The following is a 6,752-nucleotide window of genomic DNA, read 5'->3' as shown; positions in this document are numbered from 1 at the left end:
TTTAAATTTGCAGAGGCCATTAGTTTTCGAGATATAAAGACCTGTACTATGCACTATAATTCACTGACGGCCATGAATAAACACTCCCAACCTCCCCATATTAAGAACGGCTTTCGGAATAAACAACACCCATGCCTAACCACATGTTTTAACCTTTTACCTGTCTTTCGTCTTTTAAAAACGGCTTTTGGAATAAATACCACCATTCTCCCCATGTTAAGAATGGCTTTCAGAATAAACACCCCCAACCTACCCATGTTAAAAATTGTGGAGGTGGACCTAATGTGAAAATTTACCTTTTGTTTTTTTAATAAATTGTTAGTTGAAAACACAGAATAGTGAAAAAACATCATCCCCTCCCCTTGGTAAGAATAGCAAAAAAAAAAAAAAATGGTTTTCTTGGTAGAAACTTTTCTGTAGTTCACCTAACAATTTCTGGTGCTAATGAACTTACTAATCCGCGCTATTTTTTAAATCGAATTTCCAAGTTTAATTAAAGTTTTATTATATGTTTTTTTTATTCAATTGTAAGGTTAAAGTACAGAATAGATACAAGACACCCTCCCCTCACCATGTTAAGAATGGCTTTTTAAATAATAACGTTATTATTTCAGCACGGATCACTCTTTACATGAGTACCTAATATTTTTTTCAGCCATTCTTACCATAGAGAGGGGATGGTGTTTTGTAACTATTCTGTGCTTTTTTAACTAACAATTTATTATTAAAAAAAGATATTGTGTAATTATAAAAAATAAAAAGATATTGTGAAAGTTGAATTTAACTTGAAAAAAAACAAAAAAACAATGTGAAGGCGCGTTCAACATTGTAGCTGGAACTTATTTGGCAATAAGGTCAAGTGAGTCGATTAATCGGTGCTAATGCACTTACTGATCCGCGCTATCTTTTTAAATCGTATTTCCAAGCTTAATTAAATTTTATGTTTTTTGGTATTTTTTTTTAGATTAGGTCCACCTCCACAATTTTCTTTTAAATGACGACTTTTAAAGGTTTCCGACTATGCTGAATACAGAAATCGCATTGAAATTTTGCAGAAATAAGTAGTTATCGAGATATAGATAGTTGTTTTATGCATTGTATTCTTTGGCGGCCATCTTTGTTACATGCGTAGATTTGTTTATGACGCGCGCAAGCATGTAAAAAAGACGGCTGCCAGAGATTACAATGCATTATACAAATTTTTAATATCTCGATAACTACTTATTTCTGCAAAATTTCAATGCAATTTCCGTATTCAGCATAGTCGAAAACCTACAAAAGTCGTCATTTAAAAGAAAATTTACCATTTTTTTCATTCAATTGTAAGGTTAAAGTACAGAATAGGTACAAAACACCCTCTTCTCCCAATGTTAAGAATGGCTTTCTAAATAATAACGTTATTATTTCAGCACGGATCAGTAAGTGCACGAGTACCCAATTTCTTTAAAAGCATTCATATTTTCTTATATAAAAACAACTTCTGTAAAAAAAAAGAAAGAAAAAACGTGCACTTTCAATCTTTGTAAAAAAAGGTTTTCTTGAAAAAAAACCCCCAGAAAAATACGGTAAAAAAAGCAAAGAACAAAACGTTAATCGGTATTCATGCAAAGAGTGATCCGTGCTGAAATAATAACATTATTATTTAAAAAGCCATTCTTAACATAGGGAGGGGAGGGGGTTTGTACCTAATCTGTACTTTAACCTTACAATTGAATAAAAAACATATCATAAAACTTTAATTAAACGTAGAAATACGATTTAAAAAATAGCGCCGATCACTCTCTGCATTAGCACCGAAAGTACAGATTAGTTAGAAAACATCCTCCCACCCCATGTTAAGAATGGCTTTCTAAATAATGTTAATGCTTCAGTACTGTTCCTTGTCCGCTTAAGTTTAACTTTTGTTTATTAAATTGTTAGGTGAAAGTCCAGAATAGTTACAAAACACCCCTATCCCCATGTTAAAAATGGCTTTCTAAATAATAACGTCATTATTTCAGCGGGGTAGCTTCTCTGCATAAGTACCATGTTTTGTTTTTAAATTGTTAGGTGAAAGGACAGAATTGTTGAATTTCTTTCTAAATAACATTATTTCAGCACGGTATTTTCTATGCATACGTACTATCTATTTTTGTTTATTAAATTTTTAGGTGAAAGTATAGAATAGATGCAAAACTCCCTCCCCATGTTAAGAATAGCTTTCTAAATAACGGTATTATTTCAGCACGGTATCTTCTCTGCATAAGTACTATCTTTTGTTTATTAAATTGTTAGGTGAAAATATAAAATAGTTACAGAACACTCTCCCTTTCCCATGTTAAGAATGGCTTTCTTAATAGCATTATTTCAGCACGGTACCTTCTCTGCATAAGTACCATCTTTTGTTTATTAAATTGTTAGGTGAAAGTATAGAATAGTAACAAAACGTCCTCCCCATGTTAAGAATGGCGTTCTAAATAACGTTATTATTCTATTATTATATTATTATGGTACTTTCTCTGCATAAGTACCATGTTTTGTTTATTAAATTGTTAGGTGAAAGTACAGTACTCATGCAGAGAGTGATCCGTGTTGAAATAATAACGTTATTATTTAAAAAGTCATTCTTAACATGGGGAGGGGAGGGTGTTTTGTACCTAATCGGTATTTTAACCTTACAATTGAATAAAAAACATATAATAAAACTTTAATTAAACCTGAAAATACGATTTAAAAAATAGCACGGACCACTCTTTGCATTAGCACCAAATATCATTTAAGCAAGTTACCAATCCGTAAAAAAAAAACTGTACTTTTACCAACCAATCTTATATTGAAAAACAAAAAAACAAAAAAAACTCAAAAAGCAAGCGGCAAACTTTTTTTTGCCTTATATAATAAAGAAAAAATGTTTAAATTAAAAAATTTGGAAGATAAACAAATGAATTATGTTTTTTTTGTTTTTTTTTTACTTATCGAGTAAACAGAAAATGAAATCTACTTCGTTTCGTGAATTCGTGGCTGTGAAATGAATCGAACCGGAAGTTCAGTTTTATCAACAAAACAGCTTCGCACTAACGGTTACGAAAATATATTTATTTTATTTAATATTTTAATAATTGGCAAGGTAAATTTATTTTAATAACATAAAAACATCCCTCGACTCTAAAGATGGGTTGTCTGAAAATTTCAAATAAATTGGTAACGTAAAAATATGGTTTTATTCGCTTATAACGAACCAAGAATTACATTTATATATATATACTAGCTGTACCCGGCCACGCGTTGCTGTGGCTCAGTTTGTTAAAATGGAACACATGTGAAAGTAGAGAAAAGTTTGATTCTTTTTTTCAAGAGAATGTACAAATTATTTATTTTTTTTTAACAGATGTTAAGAAAATAAACAGAAAAATACTTCCATCATTAATTATGCAAAAAAATAAATAAAATGTTGATTTAGTGTTTCAATATGCTTATAAATTACGATAAAACTTGCTGAGTATGCACTGTTTTACGGTTGTTGTAAAAATGGAACGGAAACTTAAATTTCGCTTCATTTTAATCTTTCTTAATTTTTTAATTGTGCCCCCCCCCAAACGAATATAATCAAAACAGTAACATTCAACAATTGTACTTTATGTATATAAAACACAAAATGGGTGTTTGTATTACTGTACGCATAGATTCGAAAAAGTTGTCAAAAAAACAAATATATAACAAATAAATGTTATCAAAGGCAAGATAAGTTACTTTTCTGCCAAACTGGATATATTTTTTGTGTTTTTATTCATTGTAACATATTTATTCAGCTCGAAAAACATACAGTGTTTACCGATGTATTCGAAAATTCAAGATGGCGTCTCACACCCTCTTTAACACCGTAAGTATGGAAAAAAGTGTTATAAATAAAAAACTATACAAAATACTATTAAAAACCCGCCGAATATATGTCAACCTATATTACGGTAACATACATTGAGCGAGTTTTTAACAGTATTTTATCCGGTTTTTTATTTATAACATCTTTTCCCACACTTACCGTGTTAAAGAGAGAATCAGACGCCATCTTGAATGTTCCAATACATCGGTAAACACTGTATGGTTTTCGAGCTGAATAAACATGTTACATTGAATAAAAACACGAAAAATATATCCAGTTTGGTAGAAAAGTAACTTATCTTGCCTTTGATAACATTTATTTGTTATATATTTCTTTTCGTACAACTTTTTCGAATCTATGTGTACAGTAATACAAACCCCACAAAATATTTATTAAAAAAAAAAAATTTTTTTTTTAAAAGTTAATAACGAAAGGGAAATAATTCCATTTTTAAACGAAAAAGTCAATTTACCTAACTTACTGTATTAATGCTATTTTTTGTAAGCAAGAAAAAAAAAAGGTAAATATCCAGATACGCTACTACAGAACACCGACCATTCTAATTTGTTTTTTTATAGGTAATTGAGGTCGCTGACAACGAATCTGATAGTCAAACTTAGGGCAAATTTACCGTTTGCATGGTATTTACCCCTGAACCCACGAACTTCTTTCCACCATTTTGCAGCATCCGTTTATGCTACGCGCATGCACGCTGTAGCATAAACGACGGCTTCACCAAGCAAACTATGTTGGGGGGAGGGGATTTTTTTTTCAAGGACATAGAATTTTCTAATTTTCAAAAATACATTATAGCGCTTTTTGGGTGGAAAATTTAAAATTAGCTGAAAAAGAAATAAAATAAGAAAAGGAAAGCACACCAAGTTGGAGTAGGGGGGGGTAATTTATCTGTTTTTTTTTTTTTACCTGGAACATCGAATTTTCAAATTTTCCGTAAGTAACGCACCGACATTTACCAATTAGAACACCATTTAACATTTTCCGCAGATTTTACTTTGTACATTGGGGGCGCGAGCGGGGGGAGGGGGAGCGGATGTGATGTTGGCGCGCGCGCACCCCAACATCACCCCCCCCCCCAAACAAATTAGAGTGGTCGATGTTCTGTAGTAGCGTATCTGGATATTTACCAAAAAAAATATTTAGGTTTGGCTATAAATTCCTAAACTCATTTCACCCTAAATAATTTAGGTGACTGAAATAGGAATCTAATTGAATCTTTAATTTCCTGAATAGTATCCGATAATTCATTTTTCTTCGAGTTATATCGAATACATTAATACGGACTTTAGGGTTTTTTTTCGTAATGTTACTGTAAAAATTATTTTTTATTGTTACAAATTACGATGCTTTAAAAAAAGCAAAAATAAATTCTTGCGTTTTTTATTTACTACTGAAAACCATAACTTTAGTAAAGGTATTTTTTGTTTAAACAAAATAAAACATTTTCACCAAGAGTTAAGTAAAAATAATTAGTTCATTATATTCTGCGATCATTATTTGAAAAATACTGCAATTTTCATTAAAATTCGTTAATTTCCTGATTTTTGGTGAATTTTTAAGTAAAGGGAGGAATCAAAATGTGTATACACTTTGAGCGTCGGCATTCATTTTGCGACTACGTGTGGTTAATTTAAATTAAAGTTCAATCACATGGTTACATTATCAATAAACCCATTGAAAATTTACCGATATTGTAAACACATTCTGTTTACATTAAGCCTGTGGTGTTTTTTTAGTGATGCAATGTTGTCAACTGAGATTAAAAAAAACCCCGCGAGATCAGGAGAAAGAAATGTCCAGAAAACGCTAGCCAGTTTGGTAGAAAAGTAACTTATCTTGCCTTTGATAACATTTATTTGTTATATATTTGTTTTTTGACAACTTTTTCGAATCTATGTGTACAGTAATACAAACCCGTGTACAGTAATACAACCCCCTTCGGGGAGATTGGAATGCCCCCCCACCTAAAATGTACTTGGAAAAATCGATTTTATAGTGAGATTTAAGAATGGTTAGTCGAAAAAAAGGTGAAAAACAAAACAAATAATCAATAAATAATTGTTACCAAAGGCAATAAATGCTACTTTTTTTTTTACTTACATGAATGAGTTTATTTTATGTTTTAAAGTATTTTCAAGCAATCTAATGCAGGTATCTGGGTGCCAAATACCTCCAGATTTTCTAGAATTTCCCGCTAGATTGTAAACGAAATCTCCAGATCTAGCAGGAAAACCGCTAAATTGTAACACTGGTCACGTGACAGGAAGCGGTAATACATAATTGTCCCTAAATAAAAAAAATGGCCTCTCGGTACAAAGAAATCCATCTATTTATCATAGAAAAATTAAGTATAATGTTATAATTAAAAAGAAATATATAAAAACACACATGGATATAGTAAACATATTATACCAAAACGTGGAAGCTATCCGTCCAGTGGTTTTTTAGACAATTAACTCCGAACGAACCAACATTTACATTTATATATATATATATATATATATATATATATATATATATATATATATATATATATATATATATATATATATATATATGTTATGAGAAAAATAGAAAAAACCGAATGAAATTATTAAAAAATCAACGTTTCGTCGTTATTTCAGAGGACATCTTCAGGATAATTGAAATAAAAAATAAAAATGTAAGAAAAGAAAAAGTCATAGATCGTGCGAAAAAGACAGTTCTTGAATCCTACCCATGTCGGGAAGGACAAACATATGTGTGCGTATAGGAAGGTTGGGTTGTTCGATGTCTATATATACACTTTTAAAAATGCGTTAAAATAAATATGTACATTTTTTTTTCTTTCTTCTGTAAACTTATTCATTTTGTTGAAATATTTAAGGAAAAACGG

The sequence above is a fragment of the Euprymna scolopes genome, chromosome 2 (genome assembly GCF_053919585.1).
Source record: "Euprymna scolopes isolate OS-2025 chromosome 2, ASM5391958v1, whole genome shotgun sequence".
In the NCBI taxonomy this organism is placed as follows: Eukaryota; Metazoa; Mollusca; class Cephalopoda; order Sepiida; family Sepiolidae; genus Euprymna; species Euprymna scolopes.
Note: the sequence above shows the minus strand (reverse complement) of the source record.